Source organism: Eptatretus burgeri, chromosome 11 (assembly GCF_056783735.1).
Source record: "Eptatretus burgeri isolate ZD-2024b chromosome 11, Ebu_testis_v1, whole genome shotgun sequence".
Classification (NCBI taxonomy): domain Eukaryota; kingdom Metazoa; phylum Chordata; class Myxini; order Myxiniformes; family Myxinidae; genus Eptatretus; species Eptatretus burgeri.
In genome coordinates, this window is record NC_140971.1 from 95,787,621 (window position 1) to 95,809,189 (window position 21,569).

Genomic DNA, 21,569 nt, shown 5'->3' on the forward strand with positions numbered 1-21,569 from the left:
AGGGGGCAGGGCTCGAGATCGAGCAGTGAATGCATTGAATCATAAAGCTTAATGAAGCTGGTTAATTTTGGCACGTTCCTAAATTTTTGTTCACTCAATATAATCCTCGAAACAGTAGAAAAAGATGAGTTTAATGGTTTGGAAATTTCACATTTTCTTGTGTATCTATCTGATCCTCAAAACCGAAATAATATTTTGATGATTTACTATAATTAGTCCGTTCGAGTACATCGTGGAAAATCGTGTGATATAATGCACGAAATCTCTCCAAGTTCCTAAGTTGAAAACTATTGCACTTACAAAAGCGATGCACACAGCGATTCATAGCTACGATGAACAGGCATTCGATAATATGAGCGAGGAAAGTGAAAAAAAGAACTTTATCTTTAAGAAATGGTTGTGGCCTGTTCCAAGTCAAGGCATGGTTGAGTAGGCCAAAAAACATGGCGGCTTCAGACTCCAGCGAGGTTACCTAGGATACGCCTTAAGACCCCCAAAGAGCGAGGTGGCCGAGGATTTGCCTGATGAAGGATATAATTTAATAAGGCCGATAATTATCTTTAAAAGGGGTGTTTTAATTAACCCAAACACCCAATTTTCACTCCTGCACTTCCTTGGAGTTTTCTTAGTGTGCATGCAAAGTTTCAGGCTGCTGAGTTTCATGGTTTTGGAGTTATGGAGGACATACACACACACGCACCCACTTACTCGTATAGATTAACCCCTGAGCGGAGTCGGAGTAATTTCCACAACAATATGTTGAAGCGAATAATCGTTCAATTTAACCATTTAATTAATATGTACGTGTTGTATGACGGTCGGTGAGGTGATAGGGAGACATTTGGCCACACGGTGTCGGCACACAATCACCTCATCTTGTGAAACACCCTGGGATCGAAATTAACACCCATTAGTGAATGCTGGCAGAGGGAGCTGAAGCTTTTAACGTTCTGTCTCTGACAGCGAAGAACGTCCTGGAGGCAGGTCCCGGATCGAACCCACAGAACACGCGCCTCAAAGAGTCTGAGGTGATTCTGCTCCCTCGCTTTCTCTGTTTCAGCGACTTTGGCAGCCCCCCCCCCCCAACCGTCCATTAGCTCGAATTAATGAGGGAAAAGCTGTTATACTTAATTTTAACGTCTTTATCCTCGTCACGCTGAAGAAAAAAAAAATTCACGTTACAAGAGCTAGATTGTTTTGGGTGTTTTCAGTGTGCAAATACACAAGGAATACACCACAGGGAACATTGGCCGCGCAGGAGGAGGCCGTTCGGCCCATCATGACTGCGCTGCACCAACCAACCAAAACTGCCCACAGGTTCTCAAACTACGTATATAAAAATCCCCTACTCGTGTCATTGTGTGCGTCTCAACGTGATCGACGAGCCCACGAACTGTGCACGTGTTAATATTCGATGGCTCTGAATAAACTGCGCGCAGATCTGTGAAACAATGTCGCGAAAAAAAATATATATATATATATATATATATATATATATATATATATATATATATATATATATATATATATATATATATATATATATATCGTGCCGTGACATCATGACGCACTGTGCGAAGACTGTCGTCATCACGTATCGCGAGCGGGCTCAGTCCGGGAAAATCGGTGGTGAGGAGCAGCGTTCGCCTCGCCTTCCGTCGCGTCGGTACTTTGACACTCCCTCGTTCGAGGTAGGCACGGGTACCGCTGAACTCTCTCCTGTGTACGAAGGTGCACGGCGATGAGGGCGCCGGCGCACACGTACACCGATAATGTTGTTGTGCGTGGGTGTGGAGTCGCGCGCACGGACGGGCTCTGCGCGCCTTTTCCCCTGTGTGAGGGAGAGAGAGAGAGAGAGAGAGAACGGCGCGTGCGGCACAGACAGCTCGGTGCCGGTCGTGCCCGGTCGTTCTCATTCACAGCCGCTCCCTATAAAAACCCGCACGTGGGCGCGAAGTGTTTGTAACGGGACCTGGGAGTGTGACCCCGTGACGGAGTGTGACGTGATGCGGCGTTTTGCCTTCATTACGGTACCACAGGTATTCGACCCTCGCTCTCTCTCTCTCTCGTCAAAGTTTGGGTAAATCGAGCGTTGTGTCCTCGGGTTTAACCCTTACCCCCCTCGACCTCTCGGAAATAGCCTTCACCCTCGGGGATGTAGCGTGCGGCGACGCGGGACAGCTGTTTCTGTGGTGGAGGGAAGGAAGCGGGTGCGAGAGGCACGGGTCGCGCGTTTCCTCACGGGAGAGAGGAAGGGAGGGTGGGGAGGGGAGGGAGGGGAAGTGGGCGCGGGGGCGAGAGAGGGGTGGCCGGGGAGAGCTGGCATTGTGAACCGTTCGGGTTCCATTTGAATTCATCACAATAGGGACTATAGGGAGGGGATCGCTATCTTTAAAGTGATCTTTGTTTACTTCAGGAACGTGTTTGTGAACGAGTGTTTCTTGTAAAAACGCATTTCGATTAAGCGAGTCCTACAGGAGTTCTACACCACGTGGCCATGTGTATATTATATATGCGTGATTGACGCACACGCACACGCACACACACAGTCACTCGAGGTGGCATCATTTTTGGGAGCATGGCAATGGGTCTGATGAAGTGTATTTTGAAGTTTGTGAATGGCAGGAATTTGGAAGTTCCACCGGGTGTTAACACACAATGGCCTACTCTTTGCAAAATAAAGCGTAGATATTTAAAGAACACCAACGACCGACGCTGGCAGAATGGACATCTGGCTTCACCACCTTTGGTGGCAGAGGTAACTATCATAGAACGTGGTTATATGATCTGCTTGAGAAGAATTGGACTTCGCAGGACACCCATCCTGGCAGATAGGCCATTCAGCTGGTACGGTACTTACAATCCAGCATTTATTATACAGGTACCTGCACTTACAATCCTGCAATCATGATATTTACAATCCAGTATTCATTATACAGGTACCTGCACTTACAATCTCGCAATCATGATATTTACAATCCAGTATTCATTATACAGGTACCTGCACTTACAATCCCACAATCATGATATTTACAATCCAGTATTCATTATACAGGTACCTGCACTTACAATCCCACAATCATGATATTTACAATCCAGTATTCATTTTATATATCATCCAGTAATCATGATACTTATCTGGTATTCATTATACGGTCAGATTAGATCTGTGACTTGCTACAGGTACCATGTAAACCTGTACTGACCTGTTCCATGGTCGTATTGTCTGCGACGAAACTGTCTCTCTCACCAAGTTTCTTGGTGAGGAGGGTGAAGAACAAAACCTGTCAAAGGGCAGAGGAGCACCTTGTGAGTCAACTGCCATCCATATCTTGTGCCCAACGGTGGCTGCGGACGGACTTCCTGCAGTTGGGTTTCTTCTTATTAGGAGGTTGGTGGCCAGGATTTGCACTCCGACCACCGTAAAACACTTCATTCCGCAAAACATTCCAGAAGCATTAAAAAAAATCTGAAAACCACTCCGTGGGAGTACCTCCTGTGCAGCTTCCCTTCGTAGGGCAGCTCACTGGATGACGAGATTGGGGCAAAGCCTTCGGGACCCCCAATCTTTGATCGGAGGGAAACCACGGGGTAACATTCCCGGGTCAGATTGCGGGAGAGTGTGTCGGGGTAGTGCTGAGGTGTCGTACATCAGACGGCGGTCTCCTTGGGTTAACCTGAGGTGCTCCCTTCGGGTGGGTGCCTGGAATGTCCTCTCCCGAAGAGTGGATGATCACCTGTCTCTTTTCTGAGCTCAAGCGTTTGGACATCGGTATTGCAGCACTCTCTGAGGTTCATAGACCGGATTGTGGTGAGATCATGGCGGGTGGTTACACCTACTATTGGTCTGGTTGCTCTGATGGTTACCATATCCAAGGAGTTGCTGTGGTTGTGTCCAATAAGCTGACTCCAATGATTATTCAGGTAACAGCAATCAACGAGCGTATTATGAAACTTCAGGATTCGACACTCCTTGGGTGTCATTTCCCTGGTCTCTGTATATGCTCCGACTGAAGAGAGTGATCTCACCGTGAAGGACGCGTTCTGTGCTGAGCTCGAGTCTGTGGTTGATCAGTGCCCCAGGTGAGATACTCTTCTAGTCTTGGGGGATTTCAATGCATTGACTGGAACTGGTCGAGATGGTTACAAGACGTGTGTTGGTCCCCATGGGTCTGCAACTGTGAACCAGAATTGCACCAAGTTAATGGACTTAGGGTGGCCGGTTCATGGTTTCAGCACCCACAGGCTCATCGCTGGACTTGGTATTCCAATGCTGGCGGTGTGGCAAAGGAAATTGACCATGTGCTCGTTGATGGTCGCTGGAGGATGATTCAGAACTGCAGGGTCGACCGGCGTGCTCAGTTCCTCAATACTGATGACCGGCTTATTGTAGCAACTCTTGAGTTGCACCTTGAATCCAGGAAAATGGTTCCATCCCAGCCTCGGATGGATGTTTGCAAGCTCAAGAATGAGAGGGTAGCTGAGGAGTTTGCAAACAGGCTGAGTGGGGGTTTGGGTGTTTTGTGGGATCGTGAAGAGTTGTCGAGTGCCTTCAAGACCACCGTCCTTGATGTTGCCGGTAGATGTCTTGGAACTCACCGGATGGTGAAAAATAATTTTGTCTCTGAAGGGACACTGGATACCATTGCCCAGAGTCACAGGGCCTGGCTGAATGGCAGAGCTGAGCTGTTCAGGGAGCTGATGTGTAAAACTGTACGTGCACTTTGGGTGGACAAGGAGGCCTATATGCGAGGAATCTGTGAGGGGGTAGAACATCACCTGTGGTCAAGTGATTCTCGTCCTGCCTACAGGGGAATTCACGCATTGCGTTCATCCAAGCCTGTCCCTCATTGCACCGCAGTGAGAGCAGAGGGTGGTGGGCTCTTGACAGAGGAGTCTGAATTGAAGGCCCGCTGGGCCGGTTACTTTGAGCGGTTGTACCAGGATGATCCACCAGCTGTCGAGTTAGTCTTCAGGGTGTTACAATCCCTGTTACTGACCCTCATCAACTGTGGTCCACCTTTGTTTGTGGAAACACAGGCTGCGGTGAACCGGTTGAAATGGTGTAAAGCTCCAGGGATCTGTGGCTTAGGTTGGCAGTGATATTCATGTCTCTGCTGTCCTGTGAGCCTGAGTTCAACAGACGTCTGGGTCAGGCCTGGGGAGTCATGGATTCACTTGATCATGGGGTGTGGTGCTGCCGGTACCTGTGCGGGAGGGCGAAAGTCAGAGTCTTCAGGTCCTTGGTGCTCTCACTCTTGCTCTATGGATGTGAGACTTGGACTCTGACCAGGGATCTGAGACGGGGACTTGATTCCTTTGGTACCATGTCTCTTCGGAGAATCCTTGGCTATCGCTGGTCGGACGTTGTGTGCAATGAGCGGTTGCTGAGAGAGACTCAAATGAGATTTGTTACCAGCATAGTCCGTGAGCGTCAGTTGCAGCTGTCTGGACATGTGGCTCGTTTTTCTGATGCTGATCCTGCTCACCAGATTCTCTCAGCGAGGGAGCCTCGTGAGTTGAAGAGGTCAATGGGCCGACCACATGCCTCGTGGTTGCAGCAGGTTGATCGGCATCTCAAGGAGATGGGGATGGGCCAGGCAGCTGCCTGGGGGATGGCCCGACGGAGGCCCCTGGAGTACCAGCGTAAAGTGGATGCAGTGATGCTCTGCTCTGGTGCATGCTCCCACACCTGACCTGATTCATTATTCTTATCCAGTAATCATTATACTTATCTTATATTCATGATTCTTATTTTTCTGGAAAACCGCATGCCTTCAAGGCAATGGCACACAACATACAGCGATTCCAAGGCAGTTTTTTTTTTCAATAGTACATGTATTAGTTAGTCCTTTCCATATGTCTCGTAGGTAAAGGGGAACAATGCGTTGTGTGGGACTCCTCCAGTTAGACTTATTTAATCTTCAACCCTTGCAGTTCTTCCACTCCTTTGCTACACTCTTTTCTTTCACATGAAGCAAGCAAACATGCACACAAATCGGTAAAGACTAATGGTAACCAAGCAAGCGTGCCGTGCACACCTCATTTGCATTTGCGCACCAATTTTCCATTCAAAACCGTGCCAACTCTCAACCACTATTTCACCTCAGACCTTCATTCTGCTCACCAAATTATACCGCGCTCACCCCAACCACGTCATACGATGACTAAAAATCCCCGCAACAACCCATGCTTACATTTTACATTACAAACAAGACCATTATTCACAATTTCATGACTAGGAACTTCAACCTCTTCCCCACATCGCCACCGGACTGGTACTTCACTTCAAATGCGACAATGTGCTCATGCCACTCTACAGCTGCCTCCAACTGCCACAAACTCATCGAATACTTACCACAGCTTCGGAGAAGATGTAGGTTGGGTTATTTCGGGGCACAACTCGAAGCGCAAATGTGTGCTGGAGCTCGTTTAAGGACCCATGGATAGCACAGGGATTTCCCTCAAATCCTACGTTTTAATGAAGGCCAGCACTCGTTCAGGTCAAGAGAGCACCTCAAAACCACGGCCCCATGTAAAAGTCGGAGCTCTGGTGCGTGACCCTGTTGACTGGTGACAGCCATTTTTTGCCTTCGGGGCATGGCTATAACTGCTATGGACCAATAAGGGGAGCTCAATTTCGTAAGAACTTCTTTTGATCTGATGTTTGGTTCCTCACCTTGTCTGGGGCTCATAAAAGGGATGAACGCGGCTCATTTTGGAGCAGAGTATCGACGGGGACAGAGCTGGAGATATCGCCGAGAGCATTGCAGGAGAGACTGTCGCCAGACATTGGACCTTTCCGGGGAGACAGGCGGCGCAAGGACAAGTGTCAAGTCGGCGTGACCAGGCGTGGGGTCACGCATTGCTGCTATGAGCCGGTGATGTGCTCATTCTATCATCGCTCATTTAGGCTGCATCCCGACACGTACACGTAGAGATTCCTACGCGATTACGATGGGGTCTTTTCTCTCATGCATCTTTCTTCTGCCATCTATCTCTCGCCTACTATGGACGCAAAGAGCAATCGATGCGGGCAAGGCTGACCAACTTCTTTTCAGAGCACAACCCAAGAGCGAACCGAACTGACCTGCACCTCACATTCTTCTTCTTGCACTACGCCACACCCCACTTCACATTACACTTGCACTTCTCAAACACGCACCCCAGACACCCTCAGTATTTCTCCCTCCTCCCCTTTCCTAAGCATTCTGGGCTGCCCAGGTCTGCGGGCCGTGCCAGGTATTGAGAGGTCGTTGATACTCAACTGTTTCTATCTCTCTGGGCTGTCTCTAATTTAACTCGGGTTTTTGTGTGTGTGTGTGCGCGTGATGGCACCTGTCATAGCATAAGTTTCGACTGTAAAAGAAAGAATATTCGGGATAACTCTGCACTATCTTCTTTTGTAAATATTGTTTGCTTTTTTTCAGCACCTGACAAATTCCTTCCTTTCCCTGCTGTACATTTTCAGTATTGCCCATTACTGTGCCACATAACTTTCCTCGCTCATGGTTTAAATAACTGTTTATTAGAAATGTTCCTTGCTCGTTTTTTCTTTACCTCTGTTGGTCCAGCATGCCCCGCACTCGAGCTAAGCCGGGACGTTATTCCCCACAAATCTGTCAAACAGCCGGTATGTACTTGGCAGCTCCGCTCGGCTGCACCCTTTCCATCCAGTAGGTAACCTAAATAATGCAAGTATGTACTGAGGGCGCTATTCCCCGATAAGGTGGTCACGTCTCCTCGGGTAAACTGTTGTTAGATGGAGGACTCTAAGTCACGTGGTCAAGTTATTGGCGTTCACAGTCGATTAGTGTGCAGCGGCCTACAATTCCGGTGAGTCGGGAGAAGAACCTGAGACAGCCCCTCCCTCGTGGTTCCTTCGCAACGCCGGGTCCGCAACAATACTTGCAATGCAGTATCATTACACATTACTTGCAATCCAGTAGCGGCCGCTGGACCCACACTAAGAGGCTCTCCGGACTATGGGAGGGCCTCTCCTCTCCATGCTGTGAGGCCTGGAGGGAGGTCCGTGCATGGGTGGGTTATGGCAGTAACCACCCACGCTGCTGCGGGTTGTGTGTACCCCTTTCTCTCCCACCAAAAACAACTCCCCATAAACGGGCCCCTTGAGGAACCTCAACAAAGCATTCCCCGCTCACGGCCCATCTTGGCCGAAACTGTGCCGCACTAGTGGCGACCCTGGACCACACTGCTGTGACCTACACTGCTGCAAGTTTCCCTCAGTCAAAGCTGACAACTGGCTTATCAACTGGCTGGCTGGCTTATCCTCCTGAACATTCAGATCATGCTCAATTTTTTCCTGATCCCGAACCTATGCTTGTCGCACCATCGGCCTCTCAGGTGTGAAGTTCAGCCACTTAAAGAAACTAAGCCTCGCCACTTATTCAGTCACTTGGTGCACAGTGGTCAGATTATGAAACTCAACCAGGGTCAGGAAGAGCTGCCATAAATTTTTCTCGTGCCAGATTTTCCCACACCTTTGCTGGCATGTCCCTATATGCAATCGTCATGAATTGGAAGACATTCTGGGTGAGCTCATGTAATGTTTCGCCTGGTTTCAAGTTGCGATTCTGCAGCTTCGGCTGCACAGATCACAATTTGCAGCTGTCCGAACCGATGGTTCAGGGCGTCGCAAGTGCGAGCGCTGGTAAATACCCCCTCCTGGGACCACATTTAAAACATCTGCAGCTGGCCCCCGCAGTGTCGTCACCAGCTTCCCCATGTATTCCCGCTTGTTCCACTCATTGTTTATTTGTTTAAGGCTCGTGGAAGAGCAAGGTCACAGAACAGATCAGGCCACAACATGGCAAAGGGAACAGCAGGAGAAAGGGAAAGGCAAACGCCAGCAGCAGGGCAGAGGTAGAAAGTGGACCGAGACGGACAAACAAGGGATGCTGGTAATGATGAGGGGTCGGAGGTAGCGCAAGGGGTGGACAAGATGGATACATAAGCAAAATTTTGGGAGGGGTGGGGTGGTTTAATGGGTGCAGAAAAGACCATAGTTTTGGATTCATCACTTTGGAGGACATTGCAACATGCAGCCAAACAGGTCTGAGCAGTTGGGAAGTCACAGCCAGAGGTACTCCTGGGCTTTGAGAGGTGTAAGAGCACTACACTGAATGTGAGAAATTGAGTTCTTGGTGTTCAGTGCGACTCCACCTCTAGATTCAAGCCTATCAAACTGGAGGAGACAATAGCCAGGGAAAGTCAGTGCAACACTAATGAGTCAGGGAAGTTTTGTAGGAGGAATGATTCTGCTAAATAGATGATTTTCAGTTTTTGGCATTGGCCTGGATTTAGATATCTGTCAGGTTGGAGTGGAGGCCTCAGATGTTTGTGGTATAGACAATTAGGTACAGGGGAGGAGGTGTTGCTGGTAGGATGCAGGAATGTGGAAATGAGGAAGGAGAGGGTGTGGGTCTTGGGGAAGCTGGGAGGGTGTGGTGGTGGGGTTGAGGAAAAGCTTGAGGGGGGTTGCGGGGCTGGTCCGTAGCTGGTGGGTTGAGGGGATGGGGTGAATCGAGGGTGGTGCTGGGCAGGGGCGAAGCCGTGAGCAGAAATCGAGAGGTGGTGCGATGTGTGTGTACGATAAGTGCGTGCTAATCAACAAATGTTTGCTCATTATCATAATCTTACTAACCTTGGACCTGGCTTTAAATCTCTGGAGGTTTAAAAATATTGCCATCAGTATGAAATTGAATGGGGATTCTCCTGTTGGTGTTTTTGAAGGCTTCAATCGTGCATCATGGTGGAGAAGCCTCTTAAGCAATATAAATATATACTAGGTATGAAGACTTATCGTTACTTTGTGCCATTGTTCACACTACAAGGTTCAAATGATTCTCCACAATAAAGAATTTGCTTTGTCCTACCATCATTAAAGGAGTATATTGATAAACTTTGCTGCACAGCCATTTTATGCCTGGTTTTTCCAAAGGCTTTCTCAAAGCAAATGCATTATTAAATGCTTTGGTCAGGTCTACGAACAATATGCCATATTGGCTTTCTGGCAGGGTGAATTCTGAGGCTCAGGTGTGAGCCCTTTGAGCAAGTACATAGGCTGGGATCCTTCCTGCTGGTGGAGACGCCATGATGATGGTCACGGCAGGCATGGTCATCGTTCTTGTACAAGCGAATTATGACAGCATCTTTGAAGTCTTGGGGGACATTGCTTTCAGATGACGATGTAAGATTGGACAAGCAGTCCTACTGAGGAGTCTTCACGAAATGTATCGATCTCAGCAGATAGACAGTCTACAAGTGGAAGTGTCCCAAGCATAGTACAAGTGGAAATGTGGTTGAGTGCCTACATCCTACACACAAAATGCAGCACATCCTTTGCAAAGTGGTCAATTGGTCACACTGAAAGGTTACACTCCCATCAGTTTTGTTCCAGTATTACAAACACAAATGTTCATATTCAAAGCTTAATCCTTGTGAAGTTGAATCGATGAATTGGAGGGGTGCTCTCTCACCCCTCTTAAAATGTTGTGTGCCATTTTTTTATTTTGAGCACTGCCCTTCTGAAGCCATGCCCTGCACTGAAAATATACACACTGCTGTGTAAAAGTTTCGACATTTTGCATTTTTCTATTCTAATTCATAAGGAAACTAAAACTTTGTACTCGATCCAAATACACTTGATGAAAAATATAATCTTATTCAAATAATTAATCAAATTTAGACACATTATACCTTGATGTGAACTTGTGGCAAGTATGTCCACCCCTTGTCCTTCAAAACCATGAAATTCTTCTTTGGACACTTTCAATCATTATATTATAAACTGATTGTGGAATGGTGTTTCACACTTCTTCCAAGACCTTCCAAAGATCATCTAAGTTGCTGGGATTCCTTTTTACTTTTTATTTGAACAAATAGTCCCGTACGGCTTCAATGATATCGAGATCTGGACTTTCAGGTGGTCATTCCATGCATTGAAGGACTCCAGCCAGCTTCCTCTTTCTTTTGTAAATAAGTTTTAATTATTTCAGCTGAGTGCTTTGGATCATCATTATCTTGCTCCGAAGATGAATTTTGGACCAAACCCCTGTGGATAGTATGGTGGATTAAAGATGTACCTTGCTGCAGTCAATATTCATCAATTTTCCAACACCACTTGAGGATGTGCACCCCCACAGTTGACTTTAACCTCCTCCATGCTTAATTGTTGCCTTCAAGCAAGGTTCTTTCCAAGTTTCAGTTTTTCATAATTCCACATACCGACGTTCTTCAATCAGATCCAAATACCTGAAACTTCGACTTATCTGTCGAAAGCACCTTTGACTTTTGCTCCGTGGCTTTTCATCTTGTTCCCCTGTTCTCAATAGAGGTTTTCTTACTGAAACGCATCCTTTAAGTTCTGATTTCAAAAGTGACTTTCGTACTGTTGATGGATGGACAACACTTGAGCCTTCTGCCTGTTCTGTTGTCAATCACTGCTCGTGTTCTTTCTCTTCCTTCAGGATATTATCTTCAAGTATTGCTCATCCTTGTTAGACACCTTTTTTTGGTCTTCTCGTCGTGGGTTTGTCGATTACAGATGTTTCTTTGTACTTGTTGGTTGTGCTTCGGATATTACATCTTCAAAATCGAGTAACGAGAGCTATTTTACTCAATGTTTTTCCTTCTTGATGTCTAAACAAAATTCCATGATGATCTTCCACTGAAATTTTAGCCATTTTTTTTAAGCTAATCCTGAGAGATCTGTATTCTGCAGTACAAAAAGTGGGCTTTTAGCTTTACGTATAAAGAGGAACACCTGACGAGTCATCAATTAGATTTGATTGGTAAATGTGATCCATTAGCTGCTTTCGTATAGTTCATTTTGAGTTGTCACAAGTTTTTGAAGATTCTGATTGATGTGAATAGGAAGGTGGACAAGGGCAAAAATAAATTTTTGGTCAGTGGAAGGGTGGGGGGTTGGGGTGTTGTCACGTATTGTCATATCTTTGGAAAGTGTGGACAAATAGTTGTCAATAATATCGCTACTTTTAAATCAAAGGTATTTATTTTTTTGGGATACACTGTTGTAGAACGTATGATAAATCAAGTACGCTTGAAGTCTGACTTGATAAGGAAGTCCTTGTGGGGACGATTAAAATGCTGAGAATCGTGTACAGAGCTGTGTGGTGAATGATGAGTGATCGCTTGCGCCCTTTATGCTCACGTTGTACTTGCCTTGCAATTGTTTGGCAAGTTGTCGCTCACATTTTTTGTTTTCTTTTACACGGAGTTCAGGCTCGTGGAAGAGCTAGTACACTGAACGGATCAGGACTCAACAGGCCAAAAGGACAGAGAGAGAGCTAGAGAGAGAGCTAGAGAGAGACAGAGAGAGACAGACACAGACAGTGGAGTTGAAGGACAATATTGATGTGGACTTGGACAAGCAGTGGGGGCAGGAGAGGGATGCATGGGCTGGACAATATGGATACAGAAAGAAACTCTAAGGACAGAAAACTGCAAATTTGGAAGGAGGGGGGCTTGGGATGGGGTTTACTGAGGGTAGAAAATATCTTTGTTTTGGAATGGGGACGATGTGAACAGCTGTCTTGAAGACCTGGAGGGAAGGATTCGATTGAACAGAATTTGGAAAATGCTTCCATAGGCAAGGAAAAAATAGGAACTCTGCCATCAGTTTCTTTGTTTTTCTTTATTTGTTTGGCCTTCAGAAGATAGTCGGTCGAGCACATGCCTGGGCTGCCCTGCATTTTTCTGTAAATGTCTTTTCCTTGTCAGAGACCACATTAGGACGATCCCATTTCATTCTGTAATGGATGGGTTTACAAGCTTCAGCCCGTAAGTCATTTAGACAAATCAAGATTTTCTTCAGTCGTTCCGATGAGGTAATTTTTGGACACAAAGTATATCATTTATAGGATTCCCAAAGCAGTCAAAACGCACTGTAAAATATTTTGTGTAAATCTGTCATCGTGTTTTACCCAGCACACGTTGTCACCCCCCATTCTTTGGACTCATGACATCTACTGTCCATCTTCAATTTTCCTTTCACTGGGCTTTACTGTTATTCCATAGTGGGGAACCAGCAATCTCAACGTATGTGTCTGGGACTCATTTACAGGCATGCCGAAAAGGCAATTTGGTGTGCATGTCAACCTTTATGAGTTGGGATGATGAACTGACTCGGTGTTTTGGAATAAATGAAGAATTTTGACCAAGACGCACATAAATCCTACGTGGTACATCTGTACTTGTAGCCTGTGACCATTACTCTGATGCAGTCAAAGCACATACCATGTGGACAGGCACGTCATCGTCGTCACCTTCACTGTCACCAAATTCTGACTGCTTTACTTTTCATTGTCGTACACTGGGATCATAGTTTCAACTGTGTTAAATATTATAGTAAGCCAACGATTCACGTCTCGTCTATTCGCGTCATCTTCGGTCCAAATACTCTTCCCCGGCAAAGCCGAGTGTTGGCCTAGCAGTTAGGGTGGCTGGCTTGGAATCCTAGGGTCCTGAGTTTGGTTGCAAGTTCACAAATACACTCGTGTGAATGTATGAGATGAAAACTTTTTATCTTATTGTCTATATGGAGTTACTTCTCGTTAACTTGAATTCGTTGACTCTGCTCGCTGAGGAACATTTTTTGGAGAGTGATCACTTACTCGCCTGCATTTCACTCATGACGAGGAGCTCTGATGTGTAGTGGTGTTGGTAATTTGTGCATGTGATTCAAGTCAAGTAGTAAGTTGGCATTGCCTTGTGCACCTCCTTCCTTGAAGGTTGTTTTGACCTTTTATCTTGAAGTTTTGGCGTCACATCGTTGTTGCTGACAACCATTTTTTTTTTAATCAATATCAGTGAAAAAATTAATTTGATATCGTCCATATGCTGTGATTTGAAACTTTTTTTTTTTAATGTTGTGGTACTTGTGCAAAGCCACACTCAAATATGGCAGATGTCACACACAGTGTGAGTGTGCTGTTATAGCATTGTTCCAGACTATGTGTTTAACTTCACATACAGGAGGACAAACAGGCCAATAGCGCTACCTGTAGCTTTGTACCATTGTGCGAGTTGCTCAAAATCGCATACTGAATGGGCATACCTTTTACCTTCACAAAATGCAGATTGACTTGTTAATAACGCGAGCTATAGCTATCATGTACAGCTTGTGGCTGCTGGTTGCATCATTTTCTGGGGGAGTGGCTGTGCCGCTGATACAGTGCCCTCTATTACCGGTACACTGGTACTCATTCCGCCGACCTCAGAAGAATGACAGGCCGAGTCAACCCTGCCTGGTGTTAATTCAACAGTAAACTGGGGCTCAACCTCAAGACCCTCTGATCTTGAGTCGGCCACCTTAATCGTTAAGCCAACACCAGGCTTGTTAATAACACTGACATATGTTGTTCATGAAGGTAAGGAGATGAATAAGTATGTAACCCAAAGAGTTGCAGTTTTGGGGCCAAGGTGGGACCTGTGGGAGCGTTGTGTGGTTAGTGGTGGGAATTTGTGAGTAAAGCTTTTTAAGATATGGATTGGGTTGAACTTTATTGGAGGCCATTGAAAGGATTATGTGGGAAATAAATGACTGACTATGCTGCAGATTGATTAACCTTTAAAAGAGGTTTGGAGAGGGGTTGGGGGTAGAAGGATGTTGCAGAGGTATGGCAGGTGTGAGTGGAATAGAGATTAATAATGTCTGTGTTTTATAATATATCCATGGTAGTTCTGCAGCATATGAGGAAGCAAAGAGCCTTGCTCTTGTAGAGAAAAACCCTTCGGCAAAAAGGTGGAGAAATTGAATTAAAGGGAAGAGACTGCAGGTGCAAATGGATTCCATAATGAAATTTCAGCCTCTACCGAGTACTCTTATCACCTTCACTGCTTCCCCTGACTCGCCGTGTCCTTCGGAGGGCGCTTGATGCACTGCAGATGCTATTTTGCCTTCGTCATTTATTAACACTTCAATAAGTACAAGGTTAGATTTAATTATCTTCTGTTGTAAACAAAAATCAGATGACGTCATGTGATCATGATACCAGTGTGAAGGAGGGAAATGGATTTCATTTGAAGATCAAATTTATGGCATTCATGAGGATTCTCTAATGTAGATCGTTTTGGGTTTAAAAAAACAAAATTTCTGTCGTGATCACCTCTGTAATAAAAGTGTGTCTACACAAACGGTTATCCTTGTGGAACAATCGACAAAATCAATAAAATGTTGATGTTTTGTAAATCTTTGTTCTTCCGGTGTGCCGAGGCAGATCGACGCTAGCTTTCATGAGAAAGACAAGTTCATGATACTGTACATTTTTTTTTTCCTTGTCATTGTGTATGTTTACCCCACACGCGTAGCGCAAAGTGGGGGAGACCAATTGGTTCACCCTGTCCTTGTGTCTGTCAATATTTCACTCGGTCTATCTGTCTATGATTGAGAAACTACTTATAATATCTTTTCAATTGAATTTCACATTTGAAACGCTCTAACACTAATCGGCTTTTTTACACCTGCAGTTTAGCTGTACTTTGGCTCTGAATTTGGTAAAATTGTACAGAATGTCGTCCCACGCACTCGTACGTACTGCCGGGTAAAGCAATGCTTCTGTCTGGCAGTCAAACAAAATTTAGATTTGATGGTTCCTTTCTCACGTCCTTTATCTCAAGACTGTCCATGGGTAAGGAGTTCTTTAAACTCTTTAGTTTATATCTAATACGCCTGTTCGTCCTTCGGTCTGTGTGTAACATTACGTTCCATCCGTTGGTTGGACAGCTTCCACCCACAATATCAACCTGGAAAATTATACAGCTGCCATGTTGGTGCTCACTGCTATACAAAGCCAAAGACATCTTCGGAGCTGTCATATTCACAATCGCCATGCCCTCCCTATGAGTTTCCCTTCAGTGTAAAACAACCAAAGCAATTGTTAAAAGAATCGTCAAATATCAAACGGAGCCGATGGGCGTCATCGGCCTTGTGAAAGATCACAGTACTTGCAGGCCTCAGTAATCGAGGCAGTGGTTTGTTATCTATACACCGTCCAAATAACTATGTGGCATTCTCTCAAGCAGAGCTTTTACCGTGGAGGTTACATGGGTCCTTGCTATCATTTGCAACTGTTTTCTCTTCAACGACTTAACCAGGGATCATAAAACCCATGTCATTATAAAGCTCTTTGTCTGAGGACTTCCGGGAATCTCGCGATGATGTGAAAGAAAATGACCGCATCATTTACTTTTAATGATGTGTATCTATGCATCAGGAAAAAGACAATTGGCTTTGCGTCATCTATGTTGCAATTCCCCAGGATTTTCACATATCTCGTGGGATTGAGAGTTGGACAGGCGACCGTGATGGCCCATGACACGTAGTCGATCATCGTTTTTGTGAATTGGTGATGGCATGATAGCGGAGGGGGAAAGCATTAAATATTCCGCTGTTTCGATGAAGTAATATGTAACAATTGATGGGAGGGGATGACTGAGTTGGAGAGGGGTGGCGGTGAAGCAAAGATGGGACAGAGTTTGGAGATTGAGGCTCTGGGAGGTGTGGAGGGCTTGACTCCTGGGGAGAAGCTGGGGGGGGGGTGAGCGATGGTGGGTTGGCTGTGTGGTGGGGGTTTGAAGGCTTGAAGTGAGGAGTAGTTTGTTGCCTTTAGGGTTGGGAGGGTGGTGAGGATTTTAGGTTTAGGAGGGGGTTTATGACTTTGGGTTTGTGAAGGGGGGGTAGTGTGGTTAACGGGGTCTTGGAGTCACATTTTACATTGTGTGGATGTTCCATGGTTCCGTGCTAGTTTATATTAATAAGGAAAGTGAAATGTTCTTCATGGTTTCCTGACCAGACAGCTAACCTTGTTTCATTTTTTTTTTTGCTGTTGTGGTTTCCTGTTTTCTTTTTCAATATCTTGATGATCATTGCAAGTGAAAATAAATACTTGGTAGTTTCTAGTTTAAGTATTTCGTAACACAGTTTGCTCTGTCTTGGACTGACTTCTGCGTTTTAAGAAAATTCTGACATGGTGTTAATTTTATCATTTTTCTTTTTTTCCATCATAAGGAGGATAAGATTAGCATGTGGGAGTGAGTGCTTGGTAGGTCAGATCAAAGAGAGTTGGGTTTGATTGTGGTGTCTTTGAAACTGGAGTTATTGATTGGCTGTGGGTTTTTATTTATTTATGCTTAAATTAGGTTTTCAAATAGAAACGACTACTCTCCTGTAAAAAGGGTAATTTCGGTTTGTAACCTCAGGCTGATGATTGAAGAAAAGCTGTCCGTGCCTGATAGTGCATTCGAGAATTATAGTAACTTGAACATAAACATGATTGACTAAGCAAAGCCAGACCTTGAGCCACTGCGTATCCTAATAAATGGTGAAATCATGCTTTGGTAATGAGGCATCTTGCAGACCAAACTTACAATTTGATTGCAGGGCCAGTTTTGAATGATCACAAAAATAGTTTTAAATTGGGATGTCGAAACGATTTGTGGAAAGCTCTTTGTGTTGCATGTGAACAGCTGTGTGGCAACTCCGGGGTTATTTTGTGGTTGTCTTACGGCCTTGGACACAGCATCTGAAAATGTACCAAAATTTTAAAAGGACATTGTGATCAAGGAATATAAAAGACTTCAGAGCGAAAGTTGTAGAAATTATAAAGCCTCAACAGTGCAGGTCGAATGGCAAATGTTTTTATTGAAATGTTTTGGCTGATTATGAATCTGGGGTTTTATATACTGTAGTTTTTATTTTTCATGTTGCTTTCTTCCTTGATGTTCGATGAAATGAAGTACATGTTTTCTTTTTTTTTTCGCAAACAAAATCTAGGCTTGTGGAAAAGCAAGGTGACCGTAAAAACGTGAGCGAAGTCGATGGCAGGCCATCACAAATCCCGACGCTTCCCAGCTAAAGCAAAGTTGAAAGATTGCATCAAGTTCTGCCAGGAATGACCAAATATAATTATAACCTCCGCCACCAAAGGTGGAGAGGTTATGTTTTCACCCCTATTTGTTTGTCTGTTTGTGTACAGGATATCTCAAAAAGTTGGGGATGAATTCGGATGAAAATTGGTGGACGGGTTGGGTGTGTGACACGGACGAATTTATTTGATTTTGGAGAAGATCCAGATCCAAATACTATAATTTTTAAAGTGATTCCTCACCATTGAGAGATGCAACTAAAATGTTGTATAGCAAGATATCTCAAAAAGTTATTGGGCCGAATATGTTCTACTGGATCAGGCATTGCGTGGCAGAGGTATGCGCTCTACCAGGTGTCCTACTAGTTTTTCCTGTTTTAACCCCTGTGACCCCAAGTCCCACCCTTGGGGCATGAACTGGAGTTCATAGCCAAAAATCATTGCACATTTCATGTATCTCGATGTTGATTGCATGTACAAAGTTTTGTTTTGAAATGTGCGCATAATTGCAATTTGTTACTTGACCTTTTGACCCTGCCGCAGGGGTTTAGGAGGGGGTTGATCCGGATCCGGCTCCTCCGGATCCATCCAATCCCAAATACCATGCGGATGTGGTATTTGGGATTGGATGTTTGTTGCTCACCTGTTCCAACCGTTTGCACCATCCAGTTTTCGCCATTTGCATTTGAGGTGTGTATTGTGTGGGTATGTTCACAGTCTCTCCAGTTAGGTCCCCAATTTTTCAAAGCCTAATTGCTCTGCAATTAGCATTTTGGCTTGGAAAAATGACCCAGTCAGCCATAGCACGTCATTGCCTGCAATCTGGCCATAAATTTGACTTTGTTGGGACCCGAGTCCTCGACACATCTAACAATTGATACAGGTTGATTTTGGAAGTGTGGCACGTGAAGAGCCGGGAGGGTGGTCTAACTGGGGAGACTGTGGACATACCCATACAATACACACCTCTGATAATGGTGCAAACGGCTGAATATGATGAGCAAGAAACACCCAATCCCAAACTCCACATCCACATGTGCACAACACCCAATGAGAAGCTCAACACTCGCACAACCAACACCTCATCATGCCCAACCCGGACCCAAAACCAGCCATGTTCGTGCCCCAGAAACACAAACACAAACACAACAAGCTCACACACACAAAACCCCAGATCACGTGTAAACAAAAACAAAGAAGAGCAGAACACCCCTTCAATGATGTGATTTGATGTTCGTTTTTGCTTTTGCAAAATAAGATTGAAAAGGCACTCCTCCATTTGACCTCGAGCACCAGCACGTGACCAGAAATGAGCGGTCGTATCGAAATAATAACCGGACACGTGCTGAGGCCCAGGGTCTATTGTGTCTGGTGAAGCCGGCAAAACGTTTTCTGAGACTGAGTCTGCTCTCGCCTTTTTGCTCAAATTAGCGGAGTCGATCTAGTTTTTTTACTTTTGGTTGGAAGCGCCGCCGCCTTCTTTAAAAATGTGCAATCCCAACTGCCCCAATATATATATATATATATTGTTACGGTTGTGGAAATTCACAGAGCATCATATTGGTCCTTAGATCAGTTATGCCGATAAGTCTGTGTTCAGATAGATTTCCCCACCGTTGTCTAATGGGATTTATTCGTGTGATCAGGGCTGTGATCTTTGAGTTAGCCGTTTTTCTTTTACTATCATTATTTTGGACCAACCACCATTATTACCACCACGATCACCACCACCTTCTCATCAACCACCAACCCACAACAACCACGATCACCACCACAACCTTCTCATCAACCGCCCAACCACACCACCCTCACGACCACCACAAACGCTAGCATCACCTTCTCCACAAAAACAACCACAACTGCATTTCAACGACCACACCACTACCTCAACAACCACACCACAAACCTCTACATCACGGATACTCATCAAGAAAGGAAACAAAGGCGACGGCAGGAAAACCCGTTGCCTCCGCGGAGTGCGGGCAGAACCACAGCTCCGAAGAGAGAAGTTCCGATAACGCCTGGGATTTCCCCTGCCCCCCCCCTTTTCTTGCTGGGACGGGGGAGGGGCGGATCGAGCCAGGGGTCAAAGTTGATGTAAAGGAGGGGCCTGATTTTGGGCGGACAATGCCCCCGGCGACACACTCCCTTGGCGGCAACAACCACGAACTTCTGGAAGTTTCCCGTGCGTGCTGGAAGTAGGGAGGGGTGACGCGCCGTGGGTATAAAGTGAGGGCTGAGGAGAGGGTCGCGGTCTGTCTCTCGAGGTTGTGAGGTACTGAGGTCGAGAGGTGGAGGTGTGGAGGTCTGGAGGTTGTGGTCACATGCTCCCTGTCCGAGTCGGTCTCTCTCTAGCTCTCTCGGTCACTCTCCGAGTTGTTTGCTGCGGTTGGTTGTGGAGGCGTGTGGAAAGGAGGAGAGAGCGCAGCGTGGCCTGCCGAGCCGTGCCTTACCGTGGGTCGTGGAGACGGAACGCCGCGGGCCGCCCCAGCGAGGTGAAGTTAGCCAGCCCCGTCTCGCAGAGCCTCTGTGGTCAACATGGCTCCGTGTTAAAGACCCCAAGGGGTCCCGTCTACCCCTTATCTGTCCTGGGGTTTTCCTTGCTTTTCTTTGTATGAACGTTGTGGCGCCAAGTCCGTCAAGTAGAATTGTATAAGTAATTGTACATAATAGATAGACGGTATTGGCTCTTTCTTTTGCATTACTTTTGCTTGATTGATACATGACTGCATGCGTGTTTTGCATACCTGTATGACTGTATCATTACTTATGTGTTGTTCTTAAATAAATGTGCTTGTTTAAATGTACCCCGTTCGTCGTGTCTTTTCCTTAATTGAGCTGCCATCTTGCACTCGGAATATAGTTTGTTTTTAAATAGCCGGTAAAGTGATGGGGTCCAACGGGACTGCGCGATAATACCCCGCTCGGTTATCCCAAAAGGAAGTGAGCTGCTTAAGCGGCTCGTTTCCAAGCGGTCCCGTTGAGGTACAATCTCTCGGTAATCTACCCGCGCGATTAATTAGGTATATCGACAATTCGGCGATTGACCCTGTAGCGCGGGTAGAGTACGGACAAGGTTGTGGTGTGCTTAAAAACATACCCGTGGCTGGTTTCCGGCGTTGATCCGGAAAGCCACGACTGGATTGTCCGTTCGGTGGGCGAAGCAGCCGCTATTGGTTAGACGCGGTCATTCGCACGCCGGCGGGTGAGAATTTACAACACTATATATATATATATATATATATATATATATATATATATATATATATATATATATATATATATATATATGTGTGTGTGTGTGTGTGTTGTAGATATTTTCAAGTGCTTGTGTTTGTTTGTACATCACTCTTTCACTGCCAAACCGTAGCACCTAGAGGCCCCAAATTTTGGGTGTAGGTACTTCAGAATCTGGGCGCAAGGTTTTAAGCTTATTTCCCCTCCCCTCACCCTTCGACAAGGAAATTCCCTGTATGTATATTTGTGTAGGTCTGAAAATCATGGTAAAGAAACCAACAGAAATTTGTATGACTGAAAATATAGAAACTGACCTCGAACAAGGAAATGAGGCCATTTGGCAATTCGGCACAATCCTGGATGGATCGCCACTCCGACACAGTTTACCTGCATGCTGGCACTCATTTTGCTGACCTCGGAAGAATG

At 45.6% G+C, this 21,569-nt stretch overlaps 1 protein-coding gene across 4 annotated transcripts in view; it reads left to right on the plus strand.

The window, feature by feature from the left end:
- The first annotated feature begins 1,578 nt into the window (after window positions 1-1,578).
- LOC147017701 (engulfment and cell motility protein 2-like) overlaps window positions 1,579-21,569 on the plus strand; it is a 361,388-nt gene continuing 341,397 nt past the window's right edge. For 3 of the 4 annotated variants that reach the window (XM_085847513.1, XM_085847517.1, XM_085847516.1), the window contains exon 1: window positions 1,579-1,691. The gene's annotated coding sequence lies outside the window, so the exon portion shown is untranslated. Of the gene's footprint in view, window positions 1,692-1,880; window positions 2,040-21,569 lie in introns of those variants that run through there. The other variant, XM_085847515.1, reaches the window with a different exon arrangement.